Below are 19,401 nucleotides of genomic sequence, written 5' to 3'. Positions count from 1 at the left end.
ACACAGCTACTTACGCTTGAGTACAATCTTGATACACTTTATTTTAAGTAGCTTACGTCTGTGTAGTTGAATTAATAATAACGTTGTATAAAGTCTGCAACACGTATGTGATAATCTTTTGGCTACATATGTAACACTCTCGTCTGTAACATGTAACAGTAACTGTTACATCTACTTAATTACAAACTGTATGCACAGACCGTTCCATAACTTAGTTACATGATAAGCGTATTTTCTTTTATTTGAGTACAACTGATACTACTAAGTACTTAATTACTTTTATGGGCACTTTAAAATAAAGTGTTACTGAACGTCCGGCTGATATAAGTCACTATAAACCACGAAAGGACCGTGTGAAAAATGTTAGTCCTTTTAAATCCAACGCTTTTCACATCAATCAACTATGACATTTGTCTCAGTAAATTCATAGTTTAATGCTTATTAATAGTAAGTAAGGTAATCGTTACGTTTTACATAAAGCTTTAAATAAAGTGTCCTCATCATTTGCGAACAATTTATTAGTATGCCATTCATTTCAAATGAATTTTCTTCTCGTCCCTGAAGCATCAGCTGACATAAATCAGCGTACATTTCACCGATCATCTCTTCAGTGCATGAACATGATTTTGCTAGAGCACATTCACGTCATTATGATATGATCGTACCTCCCTTCATTACACCAGGGCTTTACGTTTCATAGAAAGGTCTCTCCCGGTTATTTAATTATGGGCCGCACAGACTCACGCCGGTACAGTAATAAAGCCATGAAATGAATGAAATAATCATCCGCCGTTTTGGAGATGACATGATAATAAGAAGAAAAGAGACTTTCGTGATAAAAGCGAGGCGGTGTAAAGCGGAGCCAGAGGAATTCAACAGTAGAAAATAAATAAATAAAATGCGCATTGCGTCGGGATTTATTTATTACTCATTTACAACCATGCAATGACGTTCGGCTTCAGAAACTCTTCCTCTCCAACTTTTGGAGAACTCATCAGTCTGCCGAACTTGATGCAATTGCAGCTCTTAACAGAGCGGAATCTCATTTAAGTCTGCAATTGTGCTTCAGTCAATATGCCTTTCTTTTTAAGGCCTCTGCCGAGCACGACTGTCACAATCAATTCATGTCTCCCTCTTTTGAGCTCTTTCTACCGTTAAAGCAGGATGCTTTCGACTGCTTAATAAGAAGCTGATTGCATTTCCCAGAAATGCCGCTTCGCTCTGTATCTGGGCTTCAGATGAACGCACTCCTGGGAAGACATCATGTGAGTAATGTCAACGTAATAAAAAGAGTAAACATTGCCGTCTCTTCGGGAGCAGCGTCTCCGTGAGTGTTCTTTCCCTGCGGATCCTTCCTTTGATGTTTCTTACAGCGGTCGAGCCGTCATCGTTTCTGCGTGCCGTTCCTGCTTCGGGGAGGTGCACAAAGCTCTTTTTGAAAGCTCTGCAGTGACCTTCAGTGTGAAGAGATGATAACAGCCTGGAGCGTGTGACCCTTCATCACACATCGCCACAAGTAATGTCGGGAACATCTGTGTGGGAAGAGTCCTACCTAGATCTGATAAACGCAGAAATCTGTCCATATTTGCAGGGCGTCTGCATTAATGAGGTTTAATGCGCAGTTAATATTTAATACGCTAGCATTGAATATTAAACAACGCGCGGTATTGTGTATCGCCAACCAGGGCAGTCAAAACGAGCCTTTTTAGTTTAGTTGCTATGTGTAATTAAATCAAAAATGCTATAAAAGGGAGCTAAAATGACATATAAAATATATAAATGCATGTGGCTGTGTCGAATTGATAACAGCGAGGACCGCAGATGAAAATGAACACCGTCAAACAAGAAACACATAAACGATAGGAAGTCAGAGTTAGCGTTATAAGGCATCGGTGACAGATTCGCCAACAGTGTCCAAGGGGGTTAATCCAGAGACACGAGCAATAACCAAGACGGCAGGGAAAGGGTTCATCCGAGGGTCGGAAACAGGTAAACAGGCTAAATAGAGAAAACACAGAAGGGCTCCGTAGCGAAGCTATGACTAGAAGAACGATAAGCGCTTGACAAAAAAACTGAACGGCACGGTAAAGCAGCTAAAACACAGAGAGAGAGCTAAACTTTATTATTATTTTTTTTACAATTATACAGTTCTCAAGAGGAAGTACGTGGGCAGGGCTGGCCCAAGACTTTACGGGGCCCTAAGCTGAATTTTATTTGCTGCTGCCAGCATCACTGGTTATCATCAAAGCTTATTTTCTTCACACAAGTTTGGTTTGCTGTAGTGTCGCTTACATCATGCTATTGCTTGCCCGGTGCGTTTTTACTCTTCTGTGATTTTTTTTTTTACTGCAACAGTTTGTAAAAGCCAGGTGTTCGTTTGCGCTTAACATTCAAAATCTTAACGTACTAAAGACACGCTTAATGCGGTGTACTGGAAAGTAGCCAAATAAACCAGCAGACGATGCATTTACAGAACATAAATATTAATCAAAGCGGTCCTTTTATTGCAAGTTATATGTTTTTATAATAAATATTAAACAGGAGAGAGCATCTGTAAACAACTCTTGATCTATGTTTAGCTAACTGAGGCATGACGATACTGAAATGTGATAGGAAAAGTGACTTTTAAGCAAACGACCAAAACTTTAATCAAGTAAAATGTTATGTCATATTAAAATGTCTATTCTCTGATGTTTTGATGTTCAAACATGAACTACGCTAAAACAAAAAAATATATATACCATTTTAATTAAAAAAGGTCCGATGTGATCAGGGGTGAAGCAACTGTGGTCGCAAGTTCTGTCGCTAGCAATAGAGTTCAATAGAAATAACGAGAGTGACCATAGATAACAATGGTTTTATACCACAAGGGATATGGTCTTGTGCAGAGGGGCATCAAATCCACGCTAACATGTAGACGAGACCGGACAAAACCGACACCTGTCGCTCATCCAATCAGCACACTAGAAAAGCACACACCTCCCCCTCGGTGCTTGTCTGATCTCGCACCCTACGGAGTGGACTCGCTATCAGTGCTCTGCTTATGCAAACGCTACCTACCTGCTACTTACCTCCTCGAGTGTGTGTGTGTCAGCCCATTCATCCTACAAGATACAAGACCATCTGCAGGGAGACCATCGGACCGCTCTCTTACCTGAACCGTTCTCCGGCTCGATTAACATCTACGTCTGTTACAGGGAGTTCATGACGACACACACCCGAACATAACGACACAATCAACACAAGACAGAAAGTAGGTCACGAAAACAAACACACTACACACTACAGTTAAAATGCATGACAAATGATTATTAAAACTTGATGCAAAATGTCGTTTTTTAAATCTGGTATCATTAAAACATTTCTAATAATGACATATAACATTAAAAGTGTACTTAAGTGTGTTAAGAATATGCTTAAGTGCACATTCAATACAATTAGTTCCACTTCTTTTTCAAAAGGGTTTGCAAGATTGATATTATTGGTGACACGGCTATCCTTTAGCTCAGTGGCATCTGTTCATAAATATAACTTAATGTATTTCGAACTGATCCGGCAATCTCTACAGCCTAAAAAACAAATGTTAGATATCCCTATTTCTAAAACAGTCCACTCTTTTGTACGTATTTTTTTTTTGATCTTGCAGAAACTGTCCTCTTTAGGGTTTCAAATTAAGTGCTTCTTTTAATTCATGCAAAATCTCTGTCATCCGCAACAAAAGCCAAAACAGAAAATCCCTCGGCAGTCTTCCACGCGGCTTAGGAACAAAACTCCGAGTGGTTCGCACGCCGTATAAGACGTGGTGGGCTGGAGAAATGAAAAGACGGGGGGGAAAAAAAACATAAATGGCTGATCCGAGACTGTAATGCATGAAGGGCTAAAATGAATCCAGTCAGCTGTCGTCCGCTAGACGCACGCTGTACAAAACGCACCGGGGTTAAATAGCGAAAAAACAAGGTCTAAATGAAAGGCCGGTTATTGTGGAAAGCTCACCGTGTAACAAATGGACCTCTCTGTCTAAGATAAAAATTAGTGGCGTGTTTTAAAAGGCTGGTTTTCAGAAGTCAGCAGCCCTTAAGAGAGAGGCAGCGAGCAGAGCCGCTGTGAATGGTCTCGGTTGCCCATGGCGACATTTATCGCTGCTTCAGAGAGTCGACGGTGGAGTTACGTGCGCCCTGATGTTTGCGGGGTTGTGCCACTGCAGAGCAGCATTAATGCAGAGATTTCACGAGGTGCCTGAGCACTAACTCATTAATGCCTGCTAAACAGAAGTGGGAAACATATTTTTAGGACACAAAAGAGCCAGATCTTTCCTACACAAAAGCACAGCGGGAAACATCCACTGCACTGCTGCTGCAGCAGTAATATGAAACCAGCAAATGATATGGTTGCCATAGCTTCCGAAAACTTTCACTGATGAGATGTACATGTGTCGTGACTGTGTAGGGGAACCGGGGTCATCGATGATGTATGTTTCTATGCTCAACTCAGAGATTATCTCGTTGCCATTTTTTAAATATATAAGCAAAGATAATTGTACCATTAAAGACTGTAAAGGTGGTGAAAATGTTGTGTAAATGTCCGTTTGGTGTTTTTGCAGGGCTTCAAGACAAACCGTGTGCAAATTGATCGGCCATCACAACCGACCAGTCCCAAAGACCCGCCCCTTAGTTACAGTCGCCATGTCCGACCAGCCATGTCATGTTTTCATGAGGTACAGCAGGTTGCTTCCGCTCTTAGCTTTTAAAGTTTGTCATTTTTTTAAATTAACTTTTAAGAAAGATGTCAATGCACAATTTTACAAGCTTCCAAAGTCTACCAAAGTTAATCTCTGATCCCAAATTTCCCATTAGGCGTTTTCTGCCTAAAACTGTAGTCTAGGGTTGCCAGATCTGCAAAACGAAACAGATACCTCCAAGATACCGTTGTTAAACTGATACCCGGTGATAACATGACAAACCCAATTTAACTGTCAGCATTCCTCCAATTTTCACTGAGGTTGTAAGATAAGGCCTGAAACGCTTCGCCAGGAGACCGTCCAGATGAAGGCCGAAGGGACGGCCCTTTCAGCCACCGGAAGACAAAGTTTGTCTTTCCAAGTCTACGATTTCTCAAATACCGCTGCTTCACAATGACACTAATTCATTCAAGTCGTCCCCAGAAAGATATATAAGACTATAAGCCTAAGCTTACCTTTGCTGAGGAGCATATTGCGCGGACAAAGAAAAGACGTGATTAGTTATCTCTGTCCAATAAGAAACATTTTGTGTCAAACTGAGGAAAAAAGAAGTGACAGATTGAGGAGAAAGTTTCTCAATCACATAATACAATCTATATATACTTAATAAGCACGATTAAATATCGTTGGCAAGTCAAGTCAAGAACTGCCTTCAGCAAGTTTCTTTATTTCGGCCGATGCTATTTACAGTTTACTTACCATGCAGTCTTATTTCATAACTAATAATAACCCAGACCTCAAATCTAAGCACCTCTCTTGAGGTTGCTAATTTATTTGGTTAATTAGGAGATTAGTAGATTCAGATCGATTCATTGAAAACACTAAAAACTCACAGCAAAGTCGAATCGCGTATAATCGTCACGAGCATACGTTTACATTTAAACATTCAGCAGATGCTTTTATCCAAAGACAAAACGCTTTTTCGTTAAATTACGAATGTTTGTAAGTGTAATTGAACGATTGAACGTGTTTCTTCTCTCTTGTGTTAATGCGTGCAGTGGGAAATCACGTTATAGTGAGTGTTTGGCTCTAGTTGGACGCTCCTCGACCCACGTGAAGCACCGAGTAAGTAGACCGCCGTTGACTCAGGGCCTGTGATGCCATTATCCACTCTCGCGTGCGTCTTGTGTTAATTAGCACCTGGCTGCCTTTTATGTGCTGACAGCGCCGGCGATTACGGAAAATTACATCCGAACTCGCGTGAAAGCATTATGAAGCCTCAGCTGTGTAAACATACTTACTGTAGAGGCGAAGGGAAGCACGGCGTTATATGAGGGACGCGGTTGACAAATAAGATTCTTAATTCCTATCTAAACGATAACCGCTCGTATTAGTCGAGGCAAGACAAATATTGTTTTACATATCCCACTCTGAAGGAATCAGGCTCGATGACGAACCGCTCTTAGGTTTTTCACTTGTAGATTAAGCAAAGGGAACGTTTTATATCAATGTGGTTTACTTAAACACTCGTAACTGTTACAGCGAGCCATCTTTAAATTGAGTTTTCTGGCGTAACCTAATAAATTTAGGTTGCTTTAACATGGTTAAATTATATATTTTTTCAGAAAATAGTACTGTTCTGTAATTGCACCATGCAAGGAACTACAACAACGTCTTTCAGGGTCTGAGCTCTAATTGCCTGATTTTAATTCAGCCCGCTCTGTGGAGCAACATTTAGTCCATAAAGTACCAACCGCCGCATCCAATAAATCAACAGCGTGAGCAAACGGCCGAGGAAAGTTATTACAGGACTTCGCTTCAGCTGGAACTGCTCTGAAAACAATCGCATATTGCTTTACTGGTACGGGAATTGAATTTAAAAAGAAAATAAATAGCCACATTGCCAAAAATATGTCCAACTAGAATGAGATTCTGTTCTAAACAAAAAACTATTAGATTTTATAGAGATCGGACCCCGAGGGTACGGGACATATTAAATTGGACAGGAATAAAAACAAGACTTTTTTACTGTAACATGTACCGTTCACGGGTACACGCAGACAGAAGTCATGGGTGGTGAAATGAACGTGACCTTTTGCTCTCCCTCTAGTTGTTCCTAACCTGTGTGAGCTTGTTTCTTCTGTTGAACCTAAAAGAAGATATTTTGAAGAATGTTGGTGACCATTAAACGGTGGCCATTTACTTATATTAAGTGATATTTTTCACACTATGAATAGGAGGAGGATACTCGGTAAATGATTACATTTTTTTGGGTTGAGAGAGTTCCTCTTTAACCCTAAAACAGAAAGTTTATCCAGAATCAAGATCATCCGGACCAACATGTTAAAAAAGGCTTTTTGTAATAATTGATGTATTTTGGATTTAAAGAGGAATCGTCGCTCTATCAGGGTAAGTTAGGTTAAACATTTGACCCAAACTGCTGGGTCGGAACAATATTATTTTTGCTGGCCAATCAGAGCACACCTGGCTTTTTTAGAACGATGAGCTTCGTACAAATCGACCCGTTTCAGAAGGCGGGGCTTAGAGAAGAAGCAATAATGTACAGTATGCGGAAAATGATGTAATGTATAATAAATAATAATGTGTGTGTTTTTTTTTTTTACTTAAACCACATAAACACATTGCATTACAAGCAGCATCAAATATAAATAAAATAAAATACAAGAAAAAGAGGGGTTTTCAAATCATTTCAACACCGAATCAACTAGTAATAAACGCAATTTTGTCTTTCAAACACTAAAACTTGTATTTTTAAACCAAATTGCATAAACAAGCTGGGCCAAAAGTGATTTAATAATGGACTTCTATTTGTAAGTAATCAACCCAGACAGTCAGTCCACTGAAATGCACATCTAAAGTCTCAAACAGACATATTCATTAGCTTCAGCTCAAAGCCTTTTCATTTGGTGTGCAAACATCCATAATCCACGCAGAAACACCGGCTCGAAATGAGGAAACCTTTCGGAGTTATGTGAATACCATAAACCTCATCCCAGTGGGACAAAACTAACTGTGCCGGGATTGTGTCGTAAATAAGGACATACCAGCACAGCCGTGCAGAGGGGGTCGCGCAGAGCAAACACGGCAAAACACTCTACACGCAATTCATTTACACAACACAATTCTATTTAATGCTAAAAAAAAGCCTTACGATAAACATGCAGCCGTTTACTGCTCCTCTGTTATTACCCCTGGCTGAAAACCCGTTTATTGCTCCTGATTTTCAAGGTGCATGTGTATATTTGTCTGACTCAATCACGAGCAGCGGTGCAAAGCTGCATATATTTTGAGTCTTCTTTATAATTTTCAGCTTTGTTTTTCCATTCGTTGACACGACGAGGTTAGGTTCAGATGGTAAAGATCTCACATTACCTTGGATGTCCACTTTAGATATAATCACAGTGTTTACAATGAACCCGTCATATTTAAATACACGATATTATTTATCATATAAAACATAATTTGTTGTGACGACCGTAATATATCCTTCAATACGTGCAATGCATGCATTACCTGTTTCATTTAATGCTATCATTATATCTGACTACGTCACAGAAGTTGTGGAAAACTGCTCACAAGTATCCACTTTTAGACCTCGGATGACTGCTTTACCGATCCAGAGAAGTGTTCTCATCAAGGCAGCGTTTGTCTGATGTAAATGATCGACCGTGCGCTGTGCTGCTCGAGCTGTCTTGGTTGGTAAGTTGGACGCAGTGTTACCAGAGCATGCACGAGCGGAGAGGTGTCCGTACGGCCCAGAGGATGTTGGTGAGAAATGCAAGCGCGCATATCTCCTTCACCAGACCCACGCTGCTGGCCCCGAAACGAACAGTACCAAAACACTCTGTTTCAGAGACATCAGAGCATATTACCAATCCACTGTGGATTAAAAAACAGAGACGCAAAGGAAGGAGATGTTCACTAGTACAAAACCGCGACCCTCGATACGTGTGTTGCATTCACGTTATTCAGCAGTATGTTTTCATGTTTTCCTCCAAAAAGAGAATCTGAGACTCAATCTGTAGTTGAAGCGCCAGAAAAGCTCAGCAGATTTGATCTTCGGAGGCTCGTGAGACGCTTCGCATGAATATGGATGAAGAGAGACGGGAGAGGAGGCCGACTGTCGGTTCACACGACCGAACGCTGACGGATGATGGACGAGCTGAGAGAGAAATGATAAGCTATTCCGTTCGAGAGGTTTAAAGGAACCCTCCACTTTTTTGTGCAGGCTTATAAAGAGCGCAGTCAAAAACAGGCCGGGTCCACATAACAGCAAAACAGTGATATCCAAGACAATCCAAAAGAGTACTCCACAAACAGGCAATGGCCAGGGCAGTAGTGAAAATGGATACCGTTTCTAACTTTTTGAGTATGCACCTGAACCCTACTACAAATCTCAATTTTCATACCTCAGTAGGCTTACAAAAACCTGCATGTGACCCTGGTATTATTTACAAATTCTGATCCAATAAATAGGGTATGGGTAAAGTGTATATACTGTATATAATAGTGAGGAAGCCACGATCAAAATGAGTAATTTATCTTTGGATGTTTCTTCAAATAAAGATTGTAAATGCCACATTATGCCAGTAGGTGGCGACCGGTGATTGTTAAAATTTAATGTCTCATTCGTGCATTGAGATTTGTTCAAAACCTCTGGATGAAACCTTTTTTTTACGTTTATAATTTTTTTTTTAATTAATCAATTTAAATTCATCTGTATTTTTAAATAGACATTTATAGCAAAAAAAATATAAACTCAAGTAGGCTTAATTAGCCTACATATTTTGTTTCATAAAGAGGTAAATTAAAGTGGCCTTATTATGGATTTTTGAAAATGACCTTTAATGCAGTGTGTAACAGTTTCTGCCCGCCCACTTATTAAATATTGCCCGCCCACTTGCTCTGTTTGTGTTGATCTTGAATGAAAAAGCTAATTTGTTCCTCGCCACTAGACGCTGATATTAAGACATTAAAGGCGTGACTCTTCGGGCTGATGAATTCAAACGAGAACAGACCGATCGACCAATCACAGCAGACTGACGTCACGCAAAGGCGGGGCTTGGAAAAAACGAGCCGTTAATCAAAAATAAATGCGTATTATAAGACATTGGAAGTGTTTTGACCTCGCGTGCATGTCAACAATACTCTGTGGACTCCCAAAACCAAAATATCAACCTTTGATTACTCGTAATAGGGGTACTCTCTAAGTAAATGTAAATACACGGGTTCGGACGCTGCCATCTTTAATATATGACGTAGTCGCTGTCGCTATGGTTACAGGTCAACAGAATGTTGCGTTGACTTATGAGTTTATGATATTGGAGTTAAAAAAGCAGCAGTTTATCACTTTGGATCATGCGTTTGACTGGAAGGACAAGATTATCTGACTGTTTATGAAGATAAGTCTTTATAAAATACAATAATTCTGGAAATCTTTTAGCATGTTCTTCGTTTATTCATGTCTTTGCCATGCAAGTCAAGAAAAGACCACGATAACAGACTCGCTAATTTGTATAGCATGAAAATACATACATTTTATATTCTGGAAACTCACTAAATTTGTGTTGTTGTTTCTTTCACTGCTTTTTTTCATCAAAATGGCACAGTAAGGATGTCAGCAATAAAAGGTACGTCAAATCTCAAGTAGAACTGCATTAACTTTTTGAGTTAAAGTTTGATCATGAACTTTTAATTCTGGAAAATCACCGTATTTCCAATCAGTTTCTTTCTTTTTACTCTTTCCCACTCCATGTCCCGGTTTGAGTGTCACAATGGTCAGTATACGAAGACAGATCACCTGACAGCAATAAAAGATAAGTCAAATACGAACACATAAAACCAAATGCCCCAAAACCTCTGTTAACCTCTGCAACATTTTTATTCTGAATATGTTCATCTGTTCCTTTCTTTGCATGACTCCCACTACGTGACACGGATCGAGTCATCACAAGGGCTAATATACGGTAAGATCACACGGCAGCAGTAAAATCTGACTGTTTTTTGTAAAAATACAACAAACCTTTAGCTTCTGCTGAAGTGCAACATACAGTTTTACTCTAAAAGCCACTGTATCCACAAACATAACCTTTTCTTTCTTTGCTTGACTCTCTCCATGTACATGCCACGGTTTGATCGGAGCACAGTAAAGCAGTTCGTCTGACAGAAATATAAGGTACAGCCAGTCTGAATGTTCTCTATATGAATACATTAAAAGCCGTATAAGGTTGTTTTAAAGGGCAAGTTCACTGCATTTCTAAACGCGTTCATCTCTTTCTTTCCGTGCATATTTTTTTCCATCTACATGTCACGGTTTGAGCATCACGGTGGCAAACGTATAACAGCAATAAAAGGTTAGTTAAATCGCAAAAGTTTTATACAAAACAACATTAACCCGTATAAGCGTTAAATTCCAGCAAGAACCTTTTAAGCTGTCATGTGACTAGGCCAAAAACTTATATTCAGTAAACCAAGAAGCGCTGTATTTCTAAGCATCTTCTCCTGTTTCTTTCTTTGCATGACTCTTCTGTCTACATGGAATGGTCTGAGTTGTCGAAATGACAAACATGGTAAGAAACGTCATTACAAATCTGTATTAACTTAAGTTGAAGTGCAATATAAATCTTCCCATTCTTCTGTTTGTTTGATTTTTCCATCTTTACGACACGGCCTGAGCGTCACCACAGCAAACTTAGAGAGCGATTAAGGGTCAGTTCTCACATACATCCAAAAAACAGTATTAGTCGTTTAATTCTGGTAAAATACTGTATTTCTGAACATGTTTGTCTCTTTTTTTCTATTGTACTACTCTTTCTAACTACATGCCACATCTGGACATACCACAACGAGAAATACGGTAAGAACGATCAGCAGTAAAAGTCAAACCTGAATGTTTTACATATGTGAATACATTTTTATAACTGACTTGTGTTAAAACGCAGCATTACTTGTATTAAGTAAACCAAGAAGCGCTGTATTTCTAAGCATCTTCTCCTGTTTCTTTCTTTGCATGACTCTTCTGTCTACATGGAATGGTCTGAGTTGTCAAAATGACAAACATGGTAAGAAACGTCATTACAAATCTTTATTAACTTAAGTTGAAGTGCAATATAAATCTTCACATTCTTCTGATTGTTTCGGGCATGATTTTTCCATCATTACGACACGGCCTGAGCGTCACCACAGCCTAGAGAGCGATTAAGGGTCAGTTCTCACATACATCCAAAAATAGTATTAGTCGTTTAATTCTGGTAAAATACTGTATTTCTGAACATGTTTGTCTGTTTTTTTCTATTGTACTACTCTTTCTAACTACATGCCACATCTGGACATATCAACACGAGAAATACGGTAAGAAAGGTCAGCAGTAAAACACTTTTATTATTTACACTTTTTTACATTTTATAACTGACTTGTGTTAAAACGCAGCATTACTTGTTTTGTTTTTGTTCCAACACGAACCGATAATTTGGGAAAATCGCTATGTCTGAACACGTTCTTTTATTTCTTCCTTTGCATGACTCTTCCGTCTGCGTGCGATGGTTTGAGTCGTCACAATGACAAACGTGGTTAGAAAGGTCATGTGTGTAAAGGAAGCAGACTCGCACAGGAGGTAGGTAAAAAGACAATAATGTTTATTTGCACACACGAGCGTGGAAAGTCTCGGGGGAGCGTTTGGTCCTTTTGCGTCATTAACAGGAATCACAGCGACACTGAGCACAATCCTTATCTTTTCCAGGAACCGGAGAAGGCCGAGATCCTTTCAACACGCACCACAACCACAGAGGACGCTGACGGAGACACTGGATACAACTGGGACTTAAGGAGAAACACTAGGGAAGTAGCGAGGTAAGTCATTCAGTAATACTTCGTAGTCCACTTCATGCATACGAGCCCAGACACTGACTGAACTGTGGTGTGTGTGATTATACAGTGCTCTTGATGATAGTTTGAGTGTCGCCAATGGGGAATATGGTAAGACCGCAATAAAAGACAAGATTTGTGCATTAATTTGTCAAAAAAAAACTATTCAAGTGCAAAACCACTGTATGTCCGAATATGTTCTGTTTCTTTCTTTGCTTTACTCTTTCTAACTCCTTTACTTTAGCGTCACAACGGTGAATAAGGCGATGCATTAAAAACGGTAACGTTATTGTATTTTTCTTTCTTTGCGTGACTCTTTCCATCTACATACCATGGTTTGAGCTGTCAGTGACAAACAAGGTAAGAAATATCATGCGACAACATAAAAACCTATATTAACTGTTTATTCTATTTCTCGATATGGTCGTCCGTTTCTTTCTTTGCCTGACTGTTTTCATCCACATCACACGATTTAAGCGTCACGATGATGAATACGATGATAGATCAGATGACAACATAAAAAACCTGTATAAACTGTGTTAAATTGCAACACGAATCTTTATTATTACGAAAAACTTTTTTGGGTTTTTTCCGCATGCATGATTCTTTCCAAATGCGGTACATGTCACAGTGGTAAATTGTACTGTTTATGCAACCTGTATGTGTTTCTTCCTTCTGTCGAGCACAAACGATACTTTAAAGGATGCTGGTGACAGCTGAGCCTGTTTAAGCTAACTCCACCTGTAACGAAAAAGGCCGTGACACAGAGGCGAGTAAAATATTAAGACGGTTTATTGACACAGATGAGTTATGGCAGAAACATAGCAGGTTATTAAGAAATCTCCCTGAAGCTTTGGTTGTGATTGGCGGTGGCTTGACATTCTGCCTTGCTTATTTTTGAGGAGGCTTGTGAGTGGGCTGGCAGTGCAACTGTAGTTCTGGATGAAACGGCGGTAGAAGCTGGCAAATCCGAGAACTCTCTGGAGCTCTTTATTGGAAGTGAGTTCTGGCCAGGATGTGATGGTTTCCACCTTCTCCTCGTCCATCTGCACACGCCGGTGATCGATGATGTTCCAGGTTAAAAACAAATACACTTCCATATGAAGTGTACTTAGTATGCTAAAAATGCTCTTTAGTGCTTCTGAAGATAAACTTAAGATCATCTAAGTACATATTAAGTACAAAATTAGTGCGCGAAAATAGAGCACTTTAATTACATTAGGTAAGTGTACTTGTTTTTAACTGGGTTATTAGCACTTAAAAACAATAGGAAAAACATAAGAAATGAGTGCAGACAAGACACAGGAGAAAAACGAAAACTAAATCTGCTCTTCAAGGTCTGTTTATGAAATACTTATATTTATTGTAATTTCGAGCATGTCTTTAAACCCTATTTAATCCATTCGGCTTAATTTTACATTGCATTTACATCAGCAGTACCCACCAAAGGTTTATATTATTCTTTATTATCAGTTTTTAAGCTAGCGCTCTTTAAGTCTCCATCAGACAGGAATCAATACCTAAAAGTAGTCATGACGTGCGTGTTTGTGTTCTCTACTCTATACTAAAGACATTTTTACCCATGAAAAGGTGAAGGACCCAGAAGAGCTGGCTCTGTTTAATCTCTCTTGAGAGTTGGATCAATGATGTGTAATAATATGGCTGTCTACTCTTGAGAGCCGGCTGGAACATCTGCTGCTTTTGTGAAAGACGCTGTAAGAAGCGCGTTGGACGTGTCAACCTTGGATGTGTTACACAGCTGGTTTCTCCGAAGCCCATTACCCGAGCTCCAGATCAGTTTGGGCTTAATGAAAGCACAAGGAAGGAAAGTGAACTCTATACTGTGGAGAACAATGGCCAAAATCATTGCATTCCCCCCTTTTTTGTTCATTCCGTATTTGTCGATAACCTTTCTTCCAAATGCTTCCCTCTCTCAGACCCAAATAAAAAGTCCCTTTGGGACAAATTATTTGTAAAAGAACCGTGTTTTCATTCATCCGAAAGATCCAAAAGACATCCTCCTCCGTAATACGAAAAGGGAAGGCATTGGGTTTATAGTTAACAAGTGGCATTTCGCGGTTGGTAGACTCTGACAGTTTAATTATAAAGCTGCATCTTTTAAAGCTGCTGTAAATTGTTTATGTGCAGCTAGTGTCACCAAAAGGATTGTCAAAAATAAGTAGCTTTTAGGTTTCTCATCTGCCATCATCCAGGCAAACAGGTATCCCCAAACTCAAACCGCTGCCGGTGTTTCTGGTTGGCTAACGGCCCTCGGTCGCATTGGTTTGCGTTTACAGAGCCTAGGGCCGCCTTACACAGACACAGGTGTGTTTCTGTGAAAGCAGCCCTTGGCTTTTTCCTTCATTACCGTGAGTCTTCTGCCGACCCTCGAGACTACCGTCAATCTTCTTTCTCCTTTCGAATGCTTTATTTTCTTTTCCTCTGTTTTTGTATCCCTGTAAAGACAGAGAAAAGCTTCGTGCCACCCAGAAAAATTTGTATTCTTACACATATTTCTTAATTATAGCCTTACCTTGTCTCTTGAATTAAACAGGTCTGTTTATCATTCATCGATTCTGTCCTTATTTACTCATTTGGTGTCTGTCAAACTTCAAAATGGTCTGGATCTGAAAGGGTTAGCTCACCCCGAAATGAAAAAAATATGTAATCTGTCATTAATTACTCACCCTCATTTCCTTCCGAAGCTTTCATTCATCTTTATTAACCCGATTGGTAAAGCAGTATGTTTAAATGTTACATGAAATAATGCTTACTAGGACAGAAATACGGTTATACTGTTAAATACTATTACAATTTTGCATTTAAAACAGTTTTCTATTTAAATATATGTTAACACGTAATTTATTTTTGTTAAGCAAAGCTGAATTTCAGCATCGTCCGGTCTTCAGTGTCACTCGATCCTTCAGAAACCATTCTACTATGACGATTTGCTCCTCAAGAAACATTTATCATGTATTTTGGAAACTTCTGTCACACTCTATCTCAAGTTTCACTATAAACCATGTTGCTTATTAATGGTTAGTAAAGTAGTTATGAAGGCATTAGTTGATTAAGGGATATAAAATATGGCCAAGCAGAATCAGACATCAGTAGAGTAGATGCTTTATAACTACCAAACCAAGCATTATCAGCATTTCTAGAAAGCTGGCTTGTTCTTTAGTCACAGAATATTCATTTTTGGGAAACAGTTCTTGTGGCCAACATGAAACATATTACAAAGAAAGATGCGGGACAAGTACATTTCCTACACGGATAAATACGAACCTCTAAAATCTCAGCATAGTTTGAGTCTGAAGACATGCTGGAGAGCTCCATTAACGGATGTGAGACTGCTACAGCAATCACACTTCAAAGCACACAGCCGCAGCAGCACCGTAACACAACGTCTGGAGCTGATTTCCCATTTTCTTCCCACTTCTGTTTCTCCCCGACGAGCCGGGCCAAATTTTCTCTCCGCAACAGAAGGGCTAATTAACGATGCTATCCCTGGATGTGTCCGTGGCGTTTCTGCTGAGCTTGTGGACCATGCCGGAGCAGCCTGCGAGAAAAGAGTCTGCGGGATACACTGATGTGTTTTGGCTAATTGGCCGTGGAAAAGAGGACTTCAGAACAGCGCGGAGACAGTGAATAATAGATTAATGGGCACGGCCCTAATTGATAAAGCATGGCCTTCTGAAGCTGGAGGTTGTGTGGGTATGAGGGATGGATCAGTGAGTAGCACACCGCATGAACGGGAAATACCAGGTCTACATCTCGCCGTGAGCTCTCGTGACGGATGGATGATTTATGCGCTCGGGAAAAGCATTTAAATCTCGTCCGCTCTAGGTCTCGATACCGTAGCTTTCCAGTTGCCCGTGTAATCCAGCTACAGTCTGCCAATTTAGGATATTTTACACTCTTACCTTCTTATATAAGATTCTACACGCTTGCTGAATTCTGTTTCCACCATCGCTCTCATGGCAATCCGTAGCTTTTTATGTTTGATAAAATAAGTGGATGAATTGGAGTCTGTTTGCATCAATTTTGCATTTCTGTATAATTTGCTTGCTCCCCCGAAGACCTTCATGCTTTCTTTTTGCTTTGTTTTCTGTTCTTTTTCGCACGAGTATCATAAAAGAATGTTTCTGGTTCCCCAAAGAACCTTTTATTGAGCTGTTCTTAAGTTGAGTTTGTTCTTAAGAACTGCCATAAAGACATTATAAGAATATGGACTTAAAACATCATGCTATCGAGCCAAATCACTAACATTCATTGCAATCTAAATCTTACATTTCATTCATTTACAAATGTTCTTCTGTCTTTTAGTTTAAGTGTGCACATGCTCTACTGCCATCGGAAAGCATGCAGCAAAATATCAACGGTCATATGCCACGTTCTTTATTTACAACAATAATCCGACATTAATTTGAATAGTTAGCAGTAATTTCTCCAACAACTGCTTGAAATCATTAGCGACAGTTCATAAAGAGTACCCGAATACCATACTTGAGTACAATTACAAGTCGCCAATTGAATAAAACAGAATTAGATTTGAACAGTAAGTATTTTACTTACACTAAATACATAGGTTGCGTAGTCCTTTGAAAAATATAGTCAGGGCTGGTTTCCAAGCAAATTCGTGTGAAATTCCCAATTAGCAAAAAAAGTTAAGTGCTCGTGAGATCAGGTTGGTTTTCTGTTTTTTGTAAAGCCCGGTGAACGCGGTTGTTTTGCTTTGTTAAGTTTTTCCCTCTGTTCTTCACTATTGTTATTCATCTGATGGCGTGATCCCACAGAGAAAGCCATGCAGACAGCCTTTAATGTTACGCTGCATGATATCAGTGGCCTTCCGGTGTTTATAAAAGCCTGAGGCAAAGTGGGGTTTGGATAAATTCCTAAATGCTCATCATTTTGCGATGCCATTTCATTAAAAATGCATAGAAAAACATAGTCGTTTGCGAGTCTTAGTTACTAAACTAAACCGGGGGAATCCAGCTCGGCTGAGAGATCATCTTAAACCACCTCAGCCGTCTTAAGGCTGGTTTAAGCTAGGAGATATAATCTCTAAATTGCGTTCCGATTGGTCTGTTGCGCATTAGCCGTAATTGGCAATCCATCAGTTAAAAGCTACACGCGTATGCTGATTTAATATTCTCCAAAAAGAAAGGCAGATGAATCCTTTAATCAGGCGTCACAGCTGCCAAAGTGGCGTCTGGCTGAGATGTTTATATGCTGCTAACATCATGAAAACTGAATAATTTTTTCTGGTATTCGGTGAAATATCGGTTCTTCACTGACAGGCACTGAGGGCTGTACTTAATCGGAGATTAATCTGTAACGTGATTCAATTGATGGATAAGTTTGTCACAGTAACACTGCGTATTTCGCCCTATGATGGAAGTCATTTATTTTTGATGCCGGTATCATGGTGGCAAAATCGTGCAGTGTTCATCTAGTGGTTAAAAACGAAATCCTTTGGAACCGTATTACATGCTGATGACCCAATTTTAAAAGAGGAACATATGCTAAGGGAATATGTCTGATGAGAAACAGCTACCGATAACGAAAGACAAATATGGTAATGTGCATACTATATAGGGAATTTAAAAACCAAAACAAGTGCATTTACCGGTTACATAATAAATATCACAACATTTGTTAGCTGATGGATGTCTAAATATGCAATGATATGAACGCATAAATGAACAAAATCTCCTTTTCTTTCCAACGTGGAACACGAAAAGCAATGCGCTGTGCTGCAGAGCAGTAGACTTTCAGCAGATTGCGTCTTTGTTCTGTTCGTCACACGAGCGATATGAAATATGAATTTAAATATTCATAAACTGATACTACATGGCGTAAGTCATTAAAACGAGTCGTCTACAAGAAACCCTGGCATATTGCCATCCACTTGTTGATCTTTTCATGTTGCTCTGAATAAAAATGTAAATTAAATGATCAATTAAGGTAGAAAATAGCATTTTTTTTGGTCCTTGCAATGCATGTTAACCTGTTGTTAGGGACTCCCGAAACCAAAATACGAGCCTTTAATTACCTTTAATGAGGGCGCTTTAACACATGCACTGAATATGAGCAGTGCTGTAATATTCTACTATTTAGATAAATCATATTTACCAAAAAAATTACACTAAACACAAGTTTAACCTGCTTCCGGCTCCATTTGAGAAAATGAAAGTTTACAAGCGGAACAAAGCTGTTCACTCATAAATTCACAGTCCTTCGTGTTAATTTGACACGGGGCCCCCTCAGGAAATTTGGATGGTTTCGATTTTTTTCTTTTTCTTTTCAGTTTTTAGACTAATTAATGTCAGTGGTTCACTTGACTTTCATGCTCTGTTCTAGAACATCAGTTGCACGCAGTCATGTTATCTTAAAAACCGCCGTGCGCTTTGAAAACGTACGCCGCTGCATAAAGATGACAGCGGTTGCCTAATTAAAGCGTGTCACCATAAACCCTTTAGCGGCTTGTATAATCTTATATAATTTGCAAAATATGCAGGGTGTATGCCAAGCCGGCGCGCTCTCTGAGCTAATACAATCATCATCTGATCTGATTATTGCTCAACAAGCACCTGTCAGGGACAAGGGAGCCTCCGCGGGGGGGGAACAACCGCCAAAAAGCTCGCATGCAGCAGATTCGGAAAAGTTTTAATGGGTGTACAAATGACCGAGCAAATGAACGAAGGGCTCTTCTGGACCCGTTTGATTTTTCCAGCGCTCAGTTCTGGGGTTTTGCCATCGTCTTGTCAATCGTCCGTCATCTGGGTGCCGAGACTGCAATGAATCCAGGACGCTTTCCAAAACTAACAAGGAGAGAA

The 19,401-nt window shown here is 39.6% G+C and overlaps 1 long non-coding RNA gene across 2 annotated transcripts; it reads left to right on the top strand.

The window, feature by feature from the left end:
- Nucleotides 1–11,578: 11,578 nt before the first annotated feature.
- LOC122323452 lies at nucleotides 11,579–13,460 on the top strand. Of its 2 annotated transcripts, XR_006247013.1 has the most exons (5): nucleotides 11,579–11,760; nucleotides 11,885–12,311; nucleotides 12,438–12,547; nucleotides 12,633–12,673; nucleotides 12,807–13,460. It is a non-coding gene; the product is annotated as an uncharacterized LOC122323452 (long non-coding RNA). The 2 variants fall into 2 exon arrangements; XR_006247012.1 differs by having other exon boundaries at nucleotides 12,633–13,460.
- The last annotated feature ends 5,941 nt before the right edge of the window (nucleotides 13,461–19,401 follow it).

This window comes from Puntigrus tetrazona, chromosome 19, assembly GCF_018831695.1.
Source record: "Puntigrus tetrazona isolate hp1 chromosome 19, ASM1883169v1, whole genome shotgun sequence".
In the NCBI taxonomy this organism is placed as follows: domain Eukaryota; kingdom Metazoa; phylum Chordata; class Actinopteri; order Cypriniformes; family Cyprinidae; genus Puntigrus; species Puntigrus tetrazona.
The sequence above is the reverse complement of the archived record's forward strand: the minus strand, read 5'-3'. Positions and strand labels throughout refer to the sequence as shown.